The 23,562-nt window shown below is 41.3% G+C and overlaps 1 protein-coding gene across 16 annotated transcripts in view; it reads right to left on the reverse strand.

The window, feature by feature from the left end:
- The window catches only part of SFMBT1 (Scm like with four mbt domains 1), a 128,187-nt gene that overhangs the window by 99,144 nt on the left and 5,481 nt on the right, over window positions 1-23,562 (reverse strand). For 10 of the 16 annotated variants that reach the window (XM_078442961.2, XM_078442964.2, XM_078442960.2 and 7 more), the window contains exon 2: window positions 16,567-16,639. The exons of 4 other annotated variants lie outside the window; for them this stretch is intronic. The gene's annotated coding sequence lies outside the window, so the exon portion shown is untranslated. Of the gene's footprint in view, window positions 1-6,966; window positions 7,041-16,566; window positions 16,640-23,562 lie in introns of all 16 variants that reach the window. 2 more of the 16 variants (XM_078442959.2, XM_078442955.2) reach the window with 1 other exon arrangement.

Below are 23,562 nucleotides of genomic sequence, written 5' to 3' on the forward strand. Positions count from 1 at the left end.
GAACTATGCCACCAGATAAACAAATTCCAGATAACAGGTTCCTTGCAGATTCTGGAGCTAACTGGAACTATAACAGACATTCACCATCCTTAATGAGTCATGAACTCAGGATGCAAACCTCACCGGTTACAAAACATGATCTGATACCATCTTACCTTACATAAAAGAAGAGATGTTTTCTTAAAGACGTGTTAACGATTTTCAACAAAAGAATGGGTAAAAAATGATGAACTGATGACCATTTCCCTCTGCCTTTTATCAGAAACATTTTTACAAATTTCTGTTGCAGAAAAATACATTTTGGGGCGCCTGGGTGGCTCAGTCAGTTAAGCATCCGACTTCAGCTCAGGTCACGATCTCACGGTCCATGAGTTCGAGCCCCGCGTCGGGCTCTGGGCTGACAGCTCAGAGCCTGGAGCCTGTTTCAGATTCTGTGTCTCCCTCTCTCTGACCCTCCCCCGTTCATGCTCTGTCTCTGTCTCAAAAATAAATAAACATTAAAAAAAAAAATTAAAAAAAATCATAATCTTTACACTTAAACTTTTTCCAAATGGATTTCCTCATCTTCTATCATTTCCTCTTAGATATTTTACTGCACATTCTAAAGCCCCAATTCAGGAAAGAATACAGACCACTTTGCAGAAAGTTTTTAGAACCACACTACCCAATGAATCATTTAACAATAAATAAAAAAAATCCACCTAAGAGTTGTCACGGGCAACAGGTATTCCCTGGTAAAAAGTTCTGAAGAAAAACAGCACATCTAGTCCTACCTTGTAACTGTACAGCCATTTACAACATTCTTTATTTGCAAATCACAAAATCAGATGTCCTAGGCCTGACAGGGGTGTCCTAGGCTCTCTTGGGACTGGACTCTTGAGAGCAGACACGCCTTCACTGAGTGTTGATGGAGTGAATAAATCAACAGACACAGCTGGCATCAACTTCAATACAGCAGAGAGAAATCATGAAGTGGAAGGGCCCCCAAAACGAAAACGTAACACAACCTCATCTTGGGGGGCCTGGCTGGCTCACCTCGTAGAACGTGAGACTCCTGATTTTGGGGTGGGGAGTTCCAACCCCACACTGGGTATGGAGTTTACTTAAAAAAAAAAAAATTTTTTTTTAAATAAAGCAACCTCACCTCAATAATCATTTAAAATGCCAAAATCATCTTGGAGTCATATAAAAACCAAGAGACCTCCATCTACTCATTTTCTAGTCAATTGTTAACTACTGGCATGTCTAATGACTGTGTAATGATATCTCACTGTGTTTTTTCTTCTTTGTGCGCAATCTGTTTTTTTTTTCTTCGCATTTCACTGTGTTTTAATATCTATTCCCTCAATTAAAGCCACAAGTATGGCTGTAAACAAAAAGAGAGAGACAGACAGACAGGCAGAAACAAATATCAGCAAAGATATAGAGAAACTACAACTCTCACATATTGCTAGTGGGAATGTAAAATGACACAGCCACCTTGGAAAAAGTCTGGCAATTTCTAAAAAAGTTATGACTTGGCAATTCTACTCCTAGATACCTATCCAAGAAAATATTACACACAAAACTTGTACATAACAGCATTATTTATAACACCAAAAAGTGGAAACAACCAGAATGTCTATCAATTGATGAATGGACACATAAAATATATCCATACAGTAGAATACTGTCTAGCAATAAAAAGAGATAAAACACTGATACATGCTACAACATGGATGGACCTCAAAAACTTCATGCTAAATTAAAGAAGCCAATAACAAAAATTCATGTCTATCATTTATACAAAATGTCAAGAATAGGCAAATCTAGGTGCACCTGGGTGGCACAGTCGGTGAAACCTCCGACTTCGGCTCAGGTCATGATGTCACAGTCTGTGAGTTCAAGCCCTACGTCAGGCTCTGTGCTGACAGCTCAAGCCTGGAGCGTGCTTCAGATTCTGTGTTCCTTCTCTCTCTGCCCTTCCCCCACTTGTGCTCTGTCTCTCTCAGTCTCTCAAAAATAAACAAATGTAAAAAAAAAAAAAAAAAGAATAGGCAAATCTAAAGAGACAAAAAGTAGAGATCGCCTCGGGCTGAGGAAGGAGGGGGACAGGGACAGGAGGTAACCACTAATGTGTACAAAGTTTCTTTCTGGAATAATGAAAATGTTGTAAAATTGGATTACGATGATAGTGGCACACCGTAAATATACGAAAAACCAATGAATTGTGTAAGCAGGTGAACTTTATGATATGTAAATCATATCTCAATAAAACTATTTTTAAAATAAGAGAAAAAATAAAGTCTACAATTGTCTTTTAATTTTCTGCCTCAGATGGTAAGGTATGCAGTAGGGAAGATTTATTTCATCAAAACCAATATAAGTTTTTCTCTTAGACTACTGTCTTTTTTAGTATCATACTTTAGCAGCAAAAGAAAATTTAGAGCATTCTAAGATACAGAACATAGTCATTAATAAATTAAAGGACAATGGAAGAGGGGCGCCTGGGTGGCTCAGTCGGTTAAGCATCTGACTTCAGCTCAGGTCATGATCTCACAGTCCGTGAGTTCAAGCCCTGCGTCGGGCTCTGTGCTGACAGCTCAGAGCCCGGAGCCTGCTTCAGATTCTGTGTCTCCCTTTCTCTCTGCCCCTCCCCTGCTCATGCTCTCTCTCTGTCTCAAAAATAAATAAAAACATTAAAAAAAATTTTTTTTAAAGGACAATCAAAGAAAAAGTACTAGAACTCTTTTTTTTTTTTTTTTGGCTTAGTAATTTAGAATTTACTTTTGTAAAAGCAAGTTGACAAATATTAAAATGTTAGCTGACTCAGTGCATTTCTGTTCATTCAAAGATCAAACTCAGTTACTGCTTTTCTACAACTAGCCACAGGAGTTACAAGGGCACTCCTAAACTTGTAATGTAAACTGAGAAAAATCTGCTTAAAACATAATGCCAAGAGGCGCACCTGGGTGCCTTAGTTAAGCATCTGACTCCTGATTTCAGCTCAGGTCATGATCTCACACTTTGTGAGATCAAGCCCTGCACTGAGCTCTGCAGTGCAGAGTCCGCTTGCTATTCTCTCTCTTCCTCTCTCTGAGCCACCCCCCCAGCTCCCTCCCCTACACATACACACACACACACACACACACACACACACACACACACACACGCCTGTTCTCTCTCTCTCTCCCTCTCTCAAAATAAATAAACTTTTTAAAAAATGATTTAAAAAAACAATGCCAAGAAGAAGAAAATATAAAATCCAAGTGTTTTATGCCTAAATTCATTACAATGCCTCTAAAATAACAAAGCATTAATGTGGGATTATCTGTAAATGGGAGTACATCATATTACTATCTCTTCATTTGTGTATGTTTAAAACGTCCCATAATAGGAGCACGTGGGTGGCTCAGTCAGCTAAGCAGCCGACTTTAGCTCAGGTCATCTCATGGTTCATGGGTTCAAGCCCCACATTGGGCTCCGCGCTGACAGTGCAGAGCCTGCTTGGGATTCTTTCTCTCCCTCTTTCTCTACCCCTCCCCCATTCGCTCTCTTTCTCTCTCAAAATAAATGAATAAACTTAAAAAACATAAAATGAAATAAAATGTCCCATAATAAAAAAAAGTCCCAAAATAAAAAGTTAAATAAATAAAAGCAAATGCCTCTAAGAAGTCAAAAGTAAGTGTCTCTGGGTCACAGATATTTTCCTGGCTCAAGTGCACTCTCTTGCCACTTGGAGATTTAATTTAAATGAATTGACGACAGGTTCTAAAGGTGTTTTCATAAGACATCAACTCCTTGGGAACACATGAGGACACAGGAAAGCAGGACTGCCCTGCCACCTGCTCTGGGTCACAGCCTCCCAGCCCCTGCATTGTCGGCCCAGCACCTTCCTACAGAGTTTCCAATAACCACGGTTCCAAACCAGACCAACTTCAGGGTAGGAATAAAACCATTTGAAGGGAGAAAGTAGGGGAAGCATGCAGAAGAAGAAAATAAGTGTTTTTTGCTTAAATTCAAATAGAACATTTTTCTCACAGAATTTTGATGCGGTAATAGTTCTAACATGGTGTTTCAAATTCAGAAAAGGACATTCAGAAGACTAAACAGGCAAACACACCAGAGGCCAGAGTCACTCCCACCCCTCAGTACAGTCCTTCCTCGCAAGGATTCCATCTCTATAGCATTCAATAAAATGCTACGGTTGTCAGTAGAGATGCAAATATTAAGCCTTCATTTATTTGGTGACACAAAGGACACAAGGATCTAAGCTGCTCTGCCAGTTAATTTTTTTGCTATAGAAATTATTCTGGTGTGCAGGAAAATAAAAATAACAGAAGCATATTTTCAGTTTGTTTGGATGAAGAAAATAATTTTTAAATCCTATTACAAAGTTAGGGACTGAACTAGATACAATTTTAAGAAATCGATTACATGCTTACAAGTGAATCCATGAATATGATGAGACGGATCCAAACCAGCACATGAAAGATTCATTAATTTATGTTTACAAGTAGCACAGGATCATCCTTAAATAAAAGTAATCAGCATTACAGAAATCAAAAATAATCTGATGAATGAAATAAGCTGGTACTTGAACATAAATTATTTAACTCACCAAAAAAAAAACATGATAAATTACGCTCTGAAGAGACCTTTTTAACATTAATAGCCCTCAGAATTTCAGCTTTTAAGGAGAAAAAAGGATGTGAATTTCATAAAAAAACAAAATCATGGTAGAGTTCCAAATCTATAAATATAACCATTGCACAGGATTTCATTTTGTTGGGGGGGCAGGGAGGGGAGGAGTTAGTTCCTTGATCTACCAATGACAAACTTCACATCTAAGAAACATACACTCAACCTAAATCCCTGGGCCAGTCTTAATTGGGGCCTACGGTAGTGAGGAAAAGGGCAAAGGGAACAGGGGTCCCACCAATTCCTAACATTTCCACTATTTTCTCCCTCCACATCATGAGAGATTAAAAATGCTATCATCTAGGGGTGCCTGGGTAGCTCAGTTGGTTAAAAACATCTGACTCTTGATCTCGGCTCAGGTCATGATCTCAGAGTTCGTGGGTTCAAGCCCCACGTAGAGCTCTGCACTGACAGTGCGGAGCTTGCTTGGGATCCTCTCTCTCCCTCTCTCTCTACCCCTCCCCTGCTCACTCGCTCATTCTCTCTCAAAAATAAACTTTAAGAAATGCTATCATCCTAATAAAAATAAGCTTATTATTGATAGATCAATGTCATAAATATTGATGAGTACTGAACATGAATATGGTTAGCAATCAAATACATTTAGACTTTGTTGCCCTTGTTATAAAGTCAGAAGAGAAAGGAAGGGAGAAGAGCAAGAAAATGCTGGTGATTGGTCTTGGGGGATGGGGAACGAGGGACAATTTCGGCAGCAGAGAAAGGAGCACTTGGTCAGAGGTACCATAAATACAAGCCTGTCACATCCTAGGCCTGTAAATGACAGCAAGACTCTGAGTAACCAGTCTGTAATCAGATTAGGAGAGGCCAGTATGATCCTTTAGGTGACAAAGATCTAATCTGGGACACAATTGGGCCTAAATACAGATTTACTGAACGAACTCACGGAAATGAGCACTTAATCATGCTAAGAGATCATGGCCACAGTAAAGATATGTTTCCTGTCGTGTTCCATTTCTAGAAGCTGAGTTCAGTTTTGCGGTTCAACACATGGATGTGACTAGGCTAAGCTGGGATTTCTTAGCTTTCTATGTTTCACTCATGATCTCAAATCTTACCCTGTGCTATTAATTTGGCATCACAGCCCAAACTACTCAATTTAGTTTGTCCTACAGCTAAGTTTATCTCCCCAAATGAATTACATAAATACCCCCTGTGCTGGACAGTTTGTGCCAGTACTTAGTCCCAAGCCTACCCTTCTAGACTGTCCCCGAATCAGCGGGCCTGAAATCTACATTTCCAGGCCCCTGTAGCTGGGTTCCCCCATGAGGCTCTGCCAGCAGCCCCAAGAGGAGGACAGGTTCCTACTTGGTGATAGTGAACTCCAGCAGCATCAAATCAAAATGGGGGTGTGTGGGCTCTTAGTAATACCACCTTCCCCATTTGCTCCTCCAGCCCTTCTATCTAGTTCCTAGAGATACACCCCTTTTTGACTGAAGCACCTGGAGTGGTTTCCAACTAGACACTGACAGTCCACTAAATTCAGAATTTATATAATTCACAGACCAGGGTGAACCTATGCTATTTCTGTGCTAAGAAATATTCATTTGTTCATTCACTCATTCAACAAATTTTTACTGCACACCTACCATAGGCCAGACCCTGTTATAGGTGCTAGACACACAGGAGTAAACAACACAGACAAAAATCCCTGTCCTCAAAGAGCTTACATTCTAGTGGAAGGGAGAGATAATACATAAAACATAAATACAACACACAGTGTTAGATAATCAATGCTTAGGAGAAAAAAAAAGTAAACTAAGCAGGGCAGGGATATGAAGCGGAGGAGGGCTGAAATTTTAGATACACAGGTCACGGAGGTGATTTTTGGGAAAAGAGCCCAAGGAAGTGAGGGAGCCAGTCGTGCACATATCTACAGGAAGAGCATTCCAGGCAGAGGAACAACACGTGCAAAGGCCCTAAGGAGGGAGCCTTCTTGCCTGCTAGAGAAAAGCAGGAGTCCTACGTGGCCAGAACAGATAAAGGGAGGAAGTCTGAGAGGTGGGGGGGTAGGCCACGAAGCCTTGTAGGATACAATAAAGACATTAGCTATAGTAGTAGATTCTGAGCAGAGGAGTGACATCACATGACTTAGCTGTCAACAGAATCCCTCTGTGTCAAGGGCAGACTTGGAAGCAGCAAGGGCAGAAAGCAGGGGACCAGTTAGGAGACTACTGAAACAGTCCAAAGGAGACTGGATGATAGCTAGGACCAAGGTGGTGACAATGAGGACGCTGAGCAAATTCTGAATAGATTGTGAACTCCTACCTGATCCTTAAAAAGTCAGGGGCTGGTCCGTGAATCTTGCTGGAATTCACACAATAGAAATTCCTATAGGACTCCTACCCAGTGAGAATATAATAGCTTTAGCCAAAGAAAATTAAATTGTAAATTAACATTCTGCAATAGTCAACACAGGGAAAAACTATGTATAACATGATACGGTTATAATATTTTTATACAAATGTAAAGAAGCAATATAGAAATACAGAATTTATAGTACCTATAAATTTAGCTGACCAGATTAAAGTATTACCTTATTAGCTAATTTCTTTTAATTTTTTTTTAATATTTATTTTTGAGAGAGAGAGAGAGAGAGAGAGAGAGAGGAAGGGATAGAAAGAAAGAAAGGGAGACACAGAATCTGAAGCTGGCTCCAGGTTCCAAGCTGTCCCACCAGAGCCCAATGTGGGGCTTGAACTCCCAAACCGCGAGATCATGACCTGAGCCAAATTTGGACGCTTAACTGACTGAGCCACCTAGGTGCCCCATTATTAACTATAGTTCTAAGAGAAAAATAATCATATGTAAATTTTCTAGAAAGCAATGAGAAATTTTTCTTTCTTTTTTTTTTAGAGAGAGCACCAGCACGCACATGAGCCAGAGACAGGCAGAGAGAGAGAGAGAGAGAGAGAGAGAGAGAGAGAGAGAAGGCTCCACGCTCAGTGGGGAGCCCAATGTGGGGTTCAATCCCATGACCCTGGGATCATGACCTGAGCCAAAGTCAAGAATCAGACGCTCAAGGATTCAGCCAACCAAGCGCCTGCAGTGAAGAATTTTAAAACTAGAAGAAATCTGAAAGTCCCATTCCCTTAATTTTTGGATGAAGGCAATAAAGCCTAGATATAAATGAAGCTTGGTCTTTCTTCACGCACCAAAACATAGTTTAACAGTGGATGGCAATATTTCTGAAATATATTTTTACTTTCTTGTATGTTTAAGAGTGAGGGTCCTGAACACATTCTCAGTTTTCCTTGGTAACTCCAGCCTCTCAAAAGAACCCTTATGTCCAGCCCCAAAGTAATGCTGGGCTTTTGCGAACTGCTGCCACCACTATCTCCACTCATAGTCCTCCCTGCTGAAAGGGTCTGCTTTGAACATGAGACTGGAAACTAGTTCAGACCCATTCATAAACAGAAGTGAGACGAGGTAAGAACCAAAGAAGAGAAGTCAGCTTTGGCACACAAGCTTTATAACAATTATTGCCAACACTTAGAAATGGATTTTGCTTGTTAAAGGTGTTGGGCTGTGTTGTGGGAACGAAGCTTGCCCCCAAATGGATGGCTGGAGCAGCGACGTATGTGCAGTCCTTTAGAGAAAGTTCTGCCCCAAAATGTAATTCATCACTCCTAAGAAAGCATAAAGTTTAAAATTATTTAAAGAAAAATTAACTTTTGACCATTAGTACTACAAATATCACCACATATAAAAGCAAATTGCTGGGACCCCTGGGTGGCTCAGTCAGTTAAGCATCGGACTCTTGATTTCAGTTCAGGTCATGATTTCACGGTTTGTGTGTTCAAGCCCCCCATCAGACTGAGACTGCCTGAGGTTCTCTCTCTTTCTCTCTCTCTGCTCTTCCCCACTCGTTCCGTTTCTCTCTCAAAATAAACAAACTTTAAAAACTTAAAAACAGAAAAAAAACCAAATTGCCAAGGTAATATTTACTTCTCAAACAAGCACTTAAAAGTATAAATAGCAGGGCACCTGGGTGGCTTGGTCCATTAAGCATCCGACCATGATTTCACTGTACGTGGGATGGAGCCCCAAGTCGGACTCTGTGCCGACAGTGCAGAGCCTGCTTGGGATTCTCTCTCTCCCTCTCTGCCCCTTCCCCATGCACATGCATGCTCTCTTACTCTTCTCTCTCTCTCTCTCTCTCAAAAATAAATAAATAAATAAATAAGCAAACAAACAAACACCCAGAAAGTATAAATAGGAAAAGTAACAAGCTTTAACAAACAGGCACTTCTTTTCATCTACAACCTACCCCACCAAAATTCTCTAGTCAGCTGACATAAACTTACATTTGTGGTCCCCTTATTACCATTCTACCGAAACTAGTTTATTTTAAAAATTAATAATAAAAAAAAAGTTTAAGATTAACCTGTATTGGAAAGGGAAGATTCACAAAATGAGAACCATAAATCGAAACAGTTAAAATGATTCACATATAAGCACTCAACATAATAAGCTCCCTCAGCAATTAAAGAGCAAATACGGGAGCTCAACAGATAACATAAAGTACAAAGTTTGGGGCCCACTAAGGACATAATATAACTCTTGCCAAGCTGCAAGCTCACAGCCAGAGGATGAGTGTTCCCTCCACCCCCATATCCTGACTACTACACACTCCTCCAATTCCAGGTGGGTCCCTGTAGGCCTAAGTTCCAGATGTGAACAGCCCAGGAAACATTAGAGCTAGCTCTTTGCTTCCTCTACTGCTTTCAAAGAGAAAGAGCTAGAAGGAATCTCACCAGGGTTAAAGCTTTTAGGAGGAAACAGCGCTAAAGATAAAGGCTTGGAAAGGGATTTTTAAAGGAAAAGTTCAGGGTTATTTTCTTCTTTACACTGAGCACTTCCTCCATTACAAAACCAAATAATTTAGTTTATCAGGAAGTCTTACACTAACAATACAATATATGAATAAGTATTCACTGATCACTCATTCCCTGACCTTTCCTCCCACAAAAATGATTTCCCAAAACAATACCCTGTAAGACATCAGCCCCTCCGACACCCCTGCCAAAATACATTCCACGGCAGGCACTCTGTACCTCTTTTGACAGCACTTAAACACCAGCTATTCCGTGGCATGTCTTACCACAGAACCGTAAGCTTCTCCAGGGCAGGGAGCTCACTCCACTTGGCATTCCTGAAACTCCTGACACTAATGCTTCACACTTCATAGCTATTTAGCCATGGTATCATGGTTACCTCTGATTCAGTACTGAGGGGGAAACATACAACTTTCTACGGCAGCAATAACACTCCTGCCACCAGGGAGGAGCACTGCCACCGTCACAAAAGAAAGAAATCCACCTACCTCTGCCTCAGGTACCTCAGACTTGTCCTAGGGTGCGCACTAGCCAATCGGGAGCACCTTTTTCAACAAGAATGAATGGAAGAATCTCAGAGCTCGTTAAAGCAGAGTCCCTGTATAAATGTATCAGGCATTGTCCACAAGTAATTGGCTTGCCCTTCAAATTCTTCAAGTGAAAACATGTCTTCAAGCCACCTGTTCTTTAAGCACTCGATGGTCCAACTCACCAGGCTCTCCTGTGGTCTTACAAAGCCTTTCACAAGATAAAGAATCTGACTAACCTACTGATTTCTGTACTTCTCATATCCCTTCTTGTAGGCACCTTTAAAACTTGCTTTCCGACATAGTATCTGATACTGTGTGACACTTTCTTCGCCACAACCCAAGTCTACAAGTCACAGCCTTCTGCCTGCCTCCATAGGTCAGAACTATTCACTAGAACATAAAGTAAGTGGCAGAAAGAAGGCCACAGCAGAGCAAACACACTTGGCTCAGGAACATCCAGGGGCACCCTCGGTGGCTGACCATCACTACAGCCAAGAGCAATGACGCTCACAGACCACTAGCACATGCCCACCTGCCCGCCACTGGCTCAGCGTGCACGTCCTCTGAACACAGGACACAGTCACGGGTTAGGACTGTACGAATGCAGAGAGAAAGAATACACTACCAAGAACTGTCACACATGTTTTGAGGAAAGTATTTTAGAAGCAACAGCAGTACACAGAGGAGACACTGATGGGGGTATGAATATGTGCTCTGAGTAGTGTTCTGAAGTGTCATAACTAAGAACTCGGACTACTGGGATATACTGAGTTGAACAGGGTTCAACTACAGAATGCATCAACATTCCAAATTCAGTTTCTTCAGAAATTACTGTACTGGAACCAAAGCATCATGTTTAAAGTTCCTTGCCAAGTAGCTCAAATAAAAATCAACTGGTTTTTATTTTTTAATTTAGGTACATATCTGCCAAACGAGCAAGGAACACAAATACACTTCCAGAAAGTGATATAATTTGTTAGCCAATCCATGGTGCTGCAATTGTCTCAAAACCAAAAACCAAAACAAATTATCTAAATTTGTAACAAGCAGCATGCACTCAGGGCTTGGACTCTAAAGGCCTGGTCCACACGTCAGCAGCCTATGGACATCTACGGACATCTACAGACGCTTCAGGAACTCAGTCTGCAGCACCTCTCCTGCAGCAGGGAAAGGGGGGAGAGTGGCAGAGCAGGCAGAAGGCCTCTACATGACTCTGCCTCCTACTACGCTTACTCCACTGCACCCACTTCCTCTTTTCTCTGGATTTGGGGGACAGGGACGGGTTGGAGAACATTTTTCTACAGATACACTAACTCAGAAAAAAACTTTAAATATTACAAAGCTCATCTTAATCCAAGCACATTCAGTTATCATTAATCCATGGTACTGTTTGTAGCATTAAAAAACTGGAAATAACACAAAATGTATACAAATAGGGAACTGGCTGAATAAATTAACATGCATCCTGGGAGCACCTGGCTGGCTCAGTAGGTAGAGCATGCGACTCTTCAGCTTGGGGTCATGAGTTCAAATCCCATGTTGGGCATGAAGCCTGCTTTATTTTTTCTTAAAGAAACATTTTTTCTAACGTTTATTTATTTTTCAGAGAGAAAACGTGTGAAAGCAGAGGAGGAACAGAGAGAGAGGGAGACAGAGGATCTGAAGCGGGCTCTGTGCTGACACTGGAACAGCCTGACATGGGGCTCGAACTCATGAACTGTGAGATCATGACCTGAGCTGAAGTCAGTTGCTTAACCGACTGAACCACCCAGGCGCCCATGAAGCCTACTTTAAAAGAAAAAGAGGAAGAAAAAGAACAAGGTGCATCCAATATAACAGACTCCTAGATAATCATTAAAAGAATGAGGCAGGGGGCGCCTGGGTGGCTCAGTCGGTTAAGTGTTGGACTTCGACTCAGGTCATGATCTCACAGTTCGTGGGTTCAAGCCCCACATCAGACTCTGTGCTGGCGGCTCAGAGCCTGGAGCCTGCTTCAGATTCTGTGTCTCCATCTCTCTCTGCCCCTCCCCCACTTGTGCTCTGTCTCTCAAAGGTGATTAATGTTAAAAAATAATAATAATATAAAAAAAAGAATGAGGCAGGGCTTTGTGTACTTTGATATACCTCAGATATTTTAAATGAAGGGTACCGGTGCGACTGGGTGGCTCAGTCGGTAAAGCACTAACTCTTGGCTGTGGCTCAGGTCATGCCTGCCGTTAGCACAGAGCCTGCTTAGGATTCTATCTCCCTCTCTCTTTCTCCCTCCTGCTTGCTCTCCATCTCTCTCAAAACAAATAGAAATAAACTTAAAAAAAATAAAAATAAATGAAAAGAGCCCTACCAATTGTTTTTTTTTTTTTTTAAGTGGGTAGGGAAATATATGTTTTTATACAAATAGAATTTTTCTGGAAAGAAAAAAGAAAGTAGGAGTAACAGTGGCCTACAGAAGGGACTGAGGGTCTCAGTAAAGGAGTACCCTTTTTCACAATTTGAAAATATTTTACTAGGTACACGTATCCCTGTTAAAATTAACAAGTCCTTAAGTCTGTGATCATGATAAAATTAAAGCAATGGAAGAAAAAGTGTTGCTATTAAAAGCAATCTCAGGGCACCCAGCTGGCTCAGTTGGTAGAGCATGTGAGTCTGATCTCAGGGTTGTGAGTTCAAACCCCATGTTGGATGTAGAGATTACTCAATGATAAAATCTTAAAAAATAAAAATAATAATATGCAATCTCTTCTTTCTTATCCATCTCTAATTCTTTGCAGAAAAATTTGAATTTATTTAAACAAGTGTGGCGTGGATATACAGAGGTCCACTCTACCTTCCTCCTCCAAAGCCATAGCCAATTTCTTGCCATAATGTTAAAAAAAAAATTTTTTTTTTCACTTGCTTCTCAAACCAAGATGCAAAAATCTCCTAAATGTCTGGCTCTAATGTAACCAAAGTTTAAAGGATTCAAATACATTAGTAAGTCCATAACTAAAGTCAGTTACATTTCATATGTTAATATTGTGTTCTAATCAGATTTTATGAGGAAACAGTTTCACCGAAGATCTTCTTATCTCTAAACTTACAAAGAACTTTAGAATTTCTGAAGAGTCCAAATTTCCTACTCACCCCAGCAAAAGTCACTTCAGTAAAAAAACTAGAGGGTTTCTCCCTATAGCTTCAAAATTTCCAAAGCTTCTCCAAAGCAGGACTGGGGAGAGGGACTGCAGATAAAGCTTCAGTAAGCATGTCCAACTCTCCTCCACCTCTGCAGATGCCTTCCCTGGCCTCAGGGACCCCAGACCACCGATTCAGTTAACAACAGTGAGAGGACAGCGGATCCGATCAGTCTGATCCCGAAGCTCAGCATGGGGCTCACACACCTGCCAGTAACAGGCTCTCATCAGTCAGTCACACCTGGGCAAACGAAGTGGCAGGTGGCACAACCTCACCCCCACACAGAACCAGACTGCTGACCACCTCTACAACTACTACCAGAAAAAGTAAAGCAAATGACTGTAACTAATGCCCTCCAACTGGATTTTTACTAATGGAAATATATTTGTTGAAGACCTATAGATGTGCAATTACCTTGGAAAAAATACTAAGTTGAAATAATGACAATGAAGTTAAGGAAAGAAATTTTGCTAACCTAAAACGTTAACCAAAATAGATACTCTAAGCAGCAAAATGCTGAGTTCTCATGAAAAAAATTCTAAACATCCAGAATTAAACTATATAACACCGTACAAAAATCTCTGGACTCTGGGGGAAAAAATGACTTCCTAGATCATCTACAGGTTGATTGTTTATTCACACCTCCATTTAACATAGATGTATTTGCCATGCACTATCTCAGTAGCAGGCACGCCATGCTGGTTAAGACAGACCCAATTCCTCCTCCTGCACTGCTGGTGGGGATGCCAAATGGTGCAGCCAGTGTGGAAAACAGTATGAAGGTTCCTCAAAAAGTTACAAATAGAACTACCCTATGATCCAGCAATTGTACTACTGGGTATTTACCCCCAAAATACAAAAACATTAACTGAAATGGATACATGCACCCCTGTGTTTATTGCAGCATTATTTACAAAAGCCACATTAAGAGAAGCAGCTCAAGTGTTCACTGACTGATGAATGGGTAAAGAAGATGTGGTATGTACATACAATGGAATATTACTCAGCCCTAAAAAAGAATGGAATCTTGCCATTTAGAACATGGATGGAGCTAGAGAGTATTATGCTAAGTGAAATAAGCCAGTCAGAGAAAGACAAATACCATAGGATTTCACTCATATGTGGAATTTAAGAAACAAAACAAACAAGAAAGGGGAAAGAGAGAGAGAGAAAGGGAGAGAGGCAAATCAAGAAACAGACTCTTAACTACAGAGAACTGATAGTCACCAGAGGGGATGGGGTAGGGGATGAGGGAAATAGGTGATGGAGATTAAAGAGGGCACTTGCTGTGATGAGCACCAGGTGTTGTATGGAAGTGTTGAATCACTGTGTTGTGCCCTTGAAATTAATATAGCATTCTGTTAACTACACTGGAATTGAAATTAAAAACCTAATTAAAAAAAAAAAAAGACCCAGTTCCTGTCTTCATGAAGTTTACAATAGTATATACAAGAACAATGCATCAGGGCATTGTCTAGTTCTCCCACAAGGAGCAATAAGGAAAAACATCACTGGAGTAGATTTTAATATTCTCTACAGTGTGCCTTCAAAGCATATACAATAAATTAAATTTTTTAATTTAAATACAAAAGTGAGCTGAAAATAAGATAATTTCATATAGTGATAAATGCCATAAAGAAAACCAAACAGCCATATGAAAGTAGTACCTGGAGTGAAGGTAAGGATATTGAAGCAAGTTTCACCCCTGAGCTGAAGCCCCTATCATCCTATGATGAAAAGGAACTAACTATAATAAACTTGGTGTGCTTGGAGGGACAGAAAAAACATGGGAAAGCAGTGGAAACATGGCAGAGACGGGTAGGGGACAAATCACAAAAGGCATTACAGGCCACAAAAGGAGTTTGGATTTTACTGTAATGACTACGGAAAGTCACTGGCAGGCTCTAAACCTGGGAGTGACAAGATGGAATCTGACTAAACATGATAGCTTCTTGTTTTGCACACAATGCATTTTCGTGGGGAAAGAAATGTTACAGACGATGGTACTGCAATGCTGCCTGTGTGCCTCCATCAGGCGTAGTTACCCACCGCCTGCTCTCTGCTAGGCTGTGCGAGGTACTGATGGGGAGGAAAACACGGTCTCTGACCTTGAGCTCACGTTCTGGTAGAGATGAGAAACACTGAATACATAATTACAACTGTAATATTTGTAAGAGTAGAATACTAGCACATGAGCACCCAGGGTAGTTAATGTGGCCAAGAGCAGTCTAGGAAGGGAGACCTCACACACGACTGGAGTCTTACAGGGCAAGCAGGGATTTCCTCAGTGCATTCCACTCTGCACAACACCCAAGCCACTGGTGGGACAGAAGAAAATGTAGGGGCTGTAAAGGCTCTTTCTTTTAAAGAATATTATATAGAATTTTTATGGTGGGATGGTGGGGGGGGGGTGTTAACACATAAAACTTGCAACTGTAAGTTCACAGCTATTGCTTAAATAAAATCTTATTAAAAACTTCAAAAGCACAAACTTCCAATTATAAAATAAATTAAGTCCTGGGATGTAACGTACAGCACAGCGATTATAGTTAATAATACTGTATTGCATATATGCTAAGAGAGTAAATCTTAAAAGTCCTCATCACACACACAAAAAAAAGCTTTGTAATTGTGTGTGGTGAAGAATGTTAACTAGACTTGCTGTGGTCATCATCCCCTAATATATACAAATATTGAATCATTGTGTTGCACACCTGAAACCAATACAATGCTGTATGTCAACTGTATCTCAATTTTAAAGTTAATTATCTTTTAAAAAGAACTTCAATTATGTGGTGTTCCCGCCACACAAAAATGCAAGTCTACATGTCACTTCAACAAGTGGATCTGTGCTGTGTGTGTGTCTGTGTGTCTGTGTGTTACTCGTCATGAGCTGAGATTAAAAACTTGTTTTATTTTATTTTTTTTAATTTACTTATTTTGAGAGATGAGGCAGAGAGAGAGGGAGAGAGAGAGTCCCCAGCAGGCTCCATGCTGTCAGCGCAGAGACCAATGCAGGGCTTGATCCCACGAACTGCGAGATCATGACCTGAGCCAAAATCAAGAGTCAGACACTCAACCAACAGCACCACCCAGGTGCCCCTAAAAATTTTTATTAATACCAACTTTTCTCGCAGCCATTTTTATACTCTCCCCATCTCAAACAAAAACAGGCTTTCATCAAAATTTTCAAAGAAAAAATCCAAATACTCTCCACTTAGATTCAAAAATGATTAACTATTTCCCAATTAGCTTTATCTGTGTATATGTACCTACATGTATGTATACTTCCTGAGCTATCTGGAAGTATTGGAGACATCATGACACCTCACCTCTAAACGCTTCAGCTGCTGTCCCCCAGGAATAAGGGCATTCTCCTATATAATCACGATGTCATTAGCACACCTAAAAAAAAGAAAAAGGAAAAATAATCAACAATTCCTTAATATCATCTACTATCAGGTACCTAGTTTTAAAAATATTTAAGTATGGGGGTGCCTGGGTAGCTCAGTTGGTTAAGCATCCAACTTTGGCTCAGGTCATGATCTCATGGCTTGTGAGTTCAAGCCCCGTGTTGGGCTCTGTGCTGACAGCTCAGAGGCTGGAGCCTGCTTTGGATTCCGTGTCTCCCTCTCTCTCTCTGCCCCTCCCTCACTCATGCTCTGTCTCTCTCAAGAATAAACATTAAAAAAATAATTTAAAAAATTAAAAAAATAAAAATATTTAAGTATGAAGAAAGGGCTTTGTTGAAAACCTTACTGAAGTATTTTAATAAACTGATTAGATTTATTACTTGTATTTCATTATTTTTCATTTTTAAATGTAATAATATTTTATAAAATTTAAGTTAAAAATCAAATATTCAAAAGTCAATTTTTTAATATTAAAAGTGATTATGGTAATTGAATACGGCAAAAAGCATGAAAGTGGTACACGCAAGATTGACATTTCTGAAGTGCTGTGTTAGTGGAAGGACACTCTAGACAGAGGGACATCCATGGAAAAGGATTTGCAGAAGAGCAGGGTCTCGGTGCAGCTGGGAGCAGGGGGAAGCATGTGAGAGAGAGGGAGATGAGTGGGACAGGTCACACAAGAGGAGCTCTTCGAAGATTCTGCATGCTTTCCGGAGGAGTTTGGACTTCATCCCTACTGGCAGTGAGAGTTCTCCATGATAAAATCAAATTTGTTTAGAGAGCTCTATCTGGCCACAGTGTCAGATTAACTGGAGAGCAGGGAAGATGGGGGGACCATTTGGAGTCAATAGAACAATGTTTACATTTTTCACTGCAAATACTTAACATTTTAGTAACACTGTGGGTTGAATAAACCTGCTATACTGGTCAAGGGACAAAACAAAAACAGTAAAATTAAACTAAGTTTATCTTGAATGTTCATGTTATAGAAATGCAGCTTTAAAGACAGAGAAGTACAGTCAGAAGAGACATGTAAATTTTGAAAGAAGCCGTTGGGCACTTCTGAAGGTTTCAGCATTTAAGGAGCTGGCTCTTTTAATACCCAGTTTCACTTTCCAAAGTGGCTTTCCGTTTTCTTGGCAGATTCATCACTGGCACTAATTTTATGTTTATCAGTCACAATTAAAAATTTCCAAAGGAAAACCAATGGGAAAGAGGTGGGTGCAAAACATAAAGCGATTTTCAAATACACAGAGTGCCCTCAGGGCAGTACTAGAAGTAACTGCAGAAGCTCCCTGTACAGAGTCCAGGCGCCGGATGCCAAATCTGCCCAGAGGAGGAGGAGGAGAGGGGGGGGGAAGGGGGAGGAGGGGGGAGGGAAAGGAGGGAGGAGGAGGGGGAAGGATGGAGAGGGGAGGGGGAGGAGGGAGTAGGAGGGGGGAGGATGGAGGAGGGGGAGGAAGAAGAGGAGGGGGAGGAAGGAGAGGAGTGGAGAGGAGGTGGGAGGGGGAGGAAGGAGAGGAGTGGGGAGGAGGTGGGAGGGGGAGGAAGGAGAGGAGTGGGGAGGAGGTGGGAGGGGGAGGAAGGAGAGGAGTGGGGAGGAGGTGGGAGGGGGAGGAAGGAGAGGAGTGGGGAGGAGGTGGGAGGGGGAGGAGGAGGGCAGCCCTGGGAGGCTGGCTAAGCAACAGGGCAGGATGGGATGCTAGCCCTTTACTCCCTTCCCCCAGGAGACCTCTAGTTTTATTTAGGTTACATATCAGGCTTCCTAGAAAGATTTCATTTGAACAAAGGGTTCCATAGCTTTAAAAACGTTTGAAAGCTAACAAGTCTGAATTGCATGAACGTTCTTAAGTCAGAGGCTGGTAACTGAAGAAGACTGAGTTCCACAGGAGAGCTGCCGCACGATGAAACAAACACCATTACTACCATCGCTGAGGAGGAACATAGAGAAGGAGATCTCGGCAGACAGGCCTACTGGAAGAGTAGCAGCTTTGGAGTAGAATAAGGAATTGTTTTGGACCTGTGCCTTTTGAGGGACCAGTGGGGCATTCAAATTGGAAAGGTCCAGACAGTAAAGGACATGTGGATACAAAGCTTAACAGAAAGGTTTAAGAGGGCTAGGTGGTCTAAACGTGGATGAATCCACCAAGAGAGCTGTAAACAGAGAAACAAGGGTGGGTCTGAAAAGGTCATGGAAGGCAAAAAGAAAAGGGTCTTCCTCAAGACAGGACCCTGTGGGGCCATCCACACACAGGGCCACTTTAGGAGGAGACCCTGAATTTGCAATAGCCTGTGTCCGATAACAGAGAGGGCACAGGCTAGACTGGTTAGAAATGGTTTTCTACAAAGCAGAGGCTACAGAAGGGCAAGGGGGTAAGAGTAAGGGTACTGGCTAGGAAGCAAGTGAAAGACTGGACAATGGGTCCAGATCTGAAGGGGCTGGAACTCAGAGAAAAAGGAGATCACAATGAGATGGGGGCGTATGGAAGCCTCCTGAGGAGGCTATAGAAAAATACCACACCAGAATCTAAGATTTCACTAGTAGAGGTATTCTGGAAAGAGCTCCTTTTAGACATGTTAATAGGAAGCCAAGATGAGGGTAAAGACTGGGCGGGGACATTGGGACAAGGTCTTCAGAACCCTGTAGTGCCTTAAGGCCCTGGGTCTGGCAGCAGGAGTCATGCAACCCTCCTCAAGCACTCATTGCAAAAAAGGGAGATCCACCCTACAAGGGAAGGCCACAAGAGCCCACCCAACACTCCTTTCCCTTGTCATGCCCACTACTGGCAACTGGATCTGACAACTGAGTCATTTAAAGCTGCTCTCAGTTCACCCTGGAGACCCTACGTGCCCCTTAAGGAAAAAGCACCCTCCCACCCCTGTAACATCTAGGAGCAGATCTGTTTCCCAATTTATGTACAATGTTATTTGTATTAATAATAAAAACTATGTACATTTTAAATGTAAATATAACTCATCATTGAAGACTGGGAAACCAGCTTTAAAAGGGAAACAAAATGGGGGGCGCCTGGGTGGCTCAGTTGGTTGGGCGTCCGACTTCGGCTCAGGTCATGATCTCGCGGTCCGTGGGTTTGAGCCCCGCATCAGGCTCTGTGCGGACAGCTCAGGGCCTGGAGCCTGTTTCGGATTCTGTGTCTCCCTCTTTCTCTGACCCTTCCCTGTTCATGCTCTCTCTCTCTCTCTGTCTCAAAAATAAATAAATGTTAAAAAAATTTTTTTAAAAAAGGAAACAAAATGGAAATAATAAACATTAATTACATTGAGAAGTTGAGGGGTTCAAATATCATAAATGACCATAATCACAACAACAAAACACTCAAAGTTTTTCAAATTTCTACCTTTAGTTACCAGACTACCTACTCCTGCCCATTTTGCTCAATAATAAAAATGAAAACAAATAAAAAGGAAACTATACTCCTGGAAAGAACACCTATCTACTAATTTTTTTTTTAAAAAAGGAAAGGATGGGGCGCCTGGCTGGCTGGGTTGGTAGAGCATATGACTCGATCTCAGGGTTGTGAGTTCAGGCCCCGTGTTGGGCAGGAAGCTCACTTAACAAAGAAAAAAAAAAAAAAAAAAGAATGTCTAACAGTTTACTCACAAACACCAATGTTTATTTTAAAAAATTAACAAAATGACTCTGGTGTATAAATTGGGCTTTTCAAAATATCTAACTGACAATTCAGGAGCACCAATGACCCACAATAGGGAGAGAATGGTGTAAAAGAGGTGCTCACTAGTGTCCTAGGGACGGTATCTGTCAAAGAAACTGACACATTCAGAAAAACCTTACTAACTCTAGGAAGCAACTAACCACTCTGATTTCCTTAAGAACTGAGCAGTAAGTTAAGGCACCAAAAAAAAAAAAAAAAAAAGAAAAGAAAAGAGAGAAAGAAAAGAAAAGAAATCAGGCTTCATGCCATTGTCAATTTTTCAAGGGTTTCAAGAAAGATAATCAAAAGCAGCCTTGTCAAGAAGGCAGTCATAGGAGCGGTGATCAAGAAATGCCCCAAAGTATCTGCCCTTTTCCAGTAACAGAGTATTCAGTAGACTCACCCAGGTTTACTACACTAATACAGGCATTTAAACATTAAGAGTTAAAACAACAATGAAAGAAAAAATGTACAGCTCTTTAGCCATTCTGAAAGTGCTAACTGTTCAACGTGTAATCCTTAATTCTGTCAAACCTGCTTTCCCTCTATGACTGGATATCTGTATTTCACAAATGCAAAGTTAAAGTAATACAATAAATTTAAAATATAAAGCATTATTTATGTAGTAATATTATTAAGTAGATTATTGAGCCTCTTTAAAAACTCACTAGTTTTCCATGAATACAGAAATGAGATGTTAAATATGGCAAAACCTCAACTAACCGGAACAGCTGGTCAATGAGTCACTGACTAATCATGCCTCTCAGATAGCTGAAGGCCTATTTACAACTTTGAATACGCAAACTTTTTTGGTTAACTGTTCTGGATAGATGTTTTGACCCAGACCTACATTGTGAACACGTGATTACGCGGTAAGATGTAATCCTAAGACACACAAGGCTCTCTGTTCCACCCAAGTGAGACCCTAGACTGTAGCAACCCCTGCTTCTACACTTTCCCGCCTTCTACACCGTTGGCACAGTCTGCTTCCATCCGTCTCTGGCATCCCAATAACCAAGTATGTCAGGACCTGGTTCTCCCAGCTCTGCCGGCAACCTACAGAGTTCTTCCACGCAAGATAAACGAGTCCTAGTGTAGAAATCTAGAGGTTTCTGTGACCTCTATTTTACATGCTGTGAAAATACATTTTTAAAAATGTACTTCCTCAAAAAGAAATTCTGATGCACATGCTACAGTACCTATGGATGACCCTCAAGGACACTATGCGGAAACAAGCCATTCACGAGAGGACAAAAACAGTATGATTCCACATATATGAAGTGGCCAGAGTAGCCAAGTTCATAAGAGGGAAAATAGAATCGTGTTTGCTAGGGCCTGGCAGGGAAAGGGAAATGGGTTACTGTCAGTGGGCTCGGAATTTCAGTTTGGGAAACGTTCTAGAAATGGATAGTGGTGACAACTGCCTGCACAACATCGTGAATGTATTTAACGCCACTGAATTGTACACTTCAAAATTGTTCTCTCTCTCTCTCTCTAAAAAAAATTTTTTTAAAAAAAGGGAGCACCTGAGTGGCTCAGTACGTTTAAGTGTCCAACTTTGGTTCAGGTCATGATCTCATGGTTTGTGGGTTTAAGCCCCGTGTCGAGCTCTGTGCTGACAGCTCAGAGCCTGGAGCCTGCTTCAGATTCTGTGTCTCCCTCTGTCTCTGCCCCTCCCCCACTCGCACTCTCTCTCAAAAATAAACATTAAAAAAAAAGTAAACAAATAAAATGGTGAATTTGGGAGCACCTCGGTGGCTCATTAGCTTGAGCGTCTGATGTCAGCCCAGGTCATGATCTCATGGTTAGTAAGTTCAAGGCCCACATCAGGCTCACTACTGACAGCACAGAGCCCACTTTGGGTCCTCTGTTCCCCTCCCTCTCTGCCCCTCCCTCACTTGTGCACATGTTCTCTCAAAAATAAACGTTAAAAAAAAAATAAAATGGTAAATTTTATGTTATGTATATTTTACAAGCAAAATAATTAAAAATTTTAAATATAATGAAGATTTACTTCCTCACTGTGTTCACTATGTTCTAGACAGGTGACATGCTAAGTGATTCTGTGTCTTCTTCATTCAATTACCCCAAGGAAGTTGTTTATTTACACACAAGCAAAAATGGGCCAAAATGGTACCTTAAAATTATGATTCCAAATTACCATATATTGTTTTTCACATGGAGAAAGCATGCTTTACAGGAAATGACCCATTAGAAAGACCACTAGTAAAAATTCAGAGCCAGAAAGCACTCTAATGTGGGCAACAAATAGATGGGAAAAGAATGCAAAACTAGCGGTAGCTCATAGGTAGCCTTACCACTGAGGAGATGCTACACAGCGACCACCTCAAATGTTTTTTTAAAACTCTGCAGGAGGGGGACACCCGAGTGGCTCAGTCAGTTGAGTCGGACTTCAGTTTAGATCATAATCCCACGGTTTGTGGGTTCAAGCCCCACATTGGGCTCTCAGCCATCAGCACAGAGCCCACTTCAGATCCTGTCTCCCTCTCTCTATCCCTCCCCAGCTCGCGCTCTCTCTCCTTCTCTCAAAATTAAAAAAAATGTAAAAGGAAAAAACTATCCAGGGTAACAGAGTGCCTGGATGGCTCAGTGGGTTAAGCACCCAACTCTTGATTTCAGCTCAGGTCATGATCTTACAGTTCATAGGATGGAGCCTCGCGTCAGACTCTGCACTGACAGTGTGGAGCCTGCTTGGGATTCTGTCTCTCCCTCTCTTTCTCTCTCTCTGCCCCTCTCATACGTGCTCTCGCTCTCTCTCATAAATAAATAAATGGAAAAAAAAAAAAAAAACTATTCAGGGGCACCTGCGTGGTTCAGTTGGTTGAGCCTCCCCAACTCTTGATCTTGGCTCAGCTCTTTGATCTCAGCTCCTTCCCTGCTTGTGCAGTCTTTCTCTGTCTCTCAAAATAAATAAATAAACTTTTAAAAAATTAAAACAAAACTATTCAGTGTAAAAAAAATAATTTGGAATCCAAATCAAAATATTTGTTGGTTAACACTGTCAACTGAACGTCAGCATCAGAAACTCTTGAGGTATTTTAGTAGTTGCTAAAGTTCTCTGCCCGTCCGTCTCATGTTGTCACTCCAAGTACGTTAACTATCTTGCACTTGCAACTGCTGACAAACCACCTTCCATCTCTCATCTAAGACCCTCTCCAAACGTCATCTCAGACTAAAACCAACTTTCCCAGACCAAACAGATACTCTGAACTGCCCTATG

This window comes from Panthera onca, chromosome A2, assembly GCF_046562875.1.
Source record: "Panthera onca isolate mPanOnc1 chromosome A2, mPanOnc1 haplotype 2, whole genome shotgun sequence".
Classification (NCBI taxonomy): Eukaryota; Metazoa; Chordata; class Mammalia; order Carnivora; family Felidae; genus Panthera; species Panthera onca.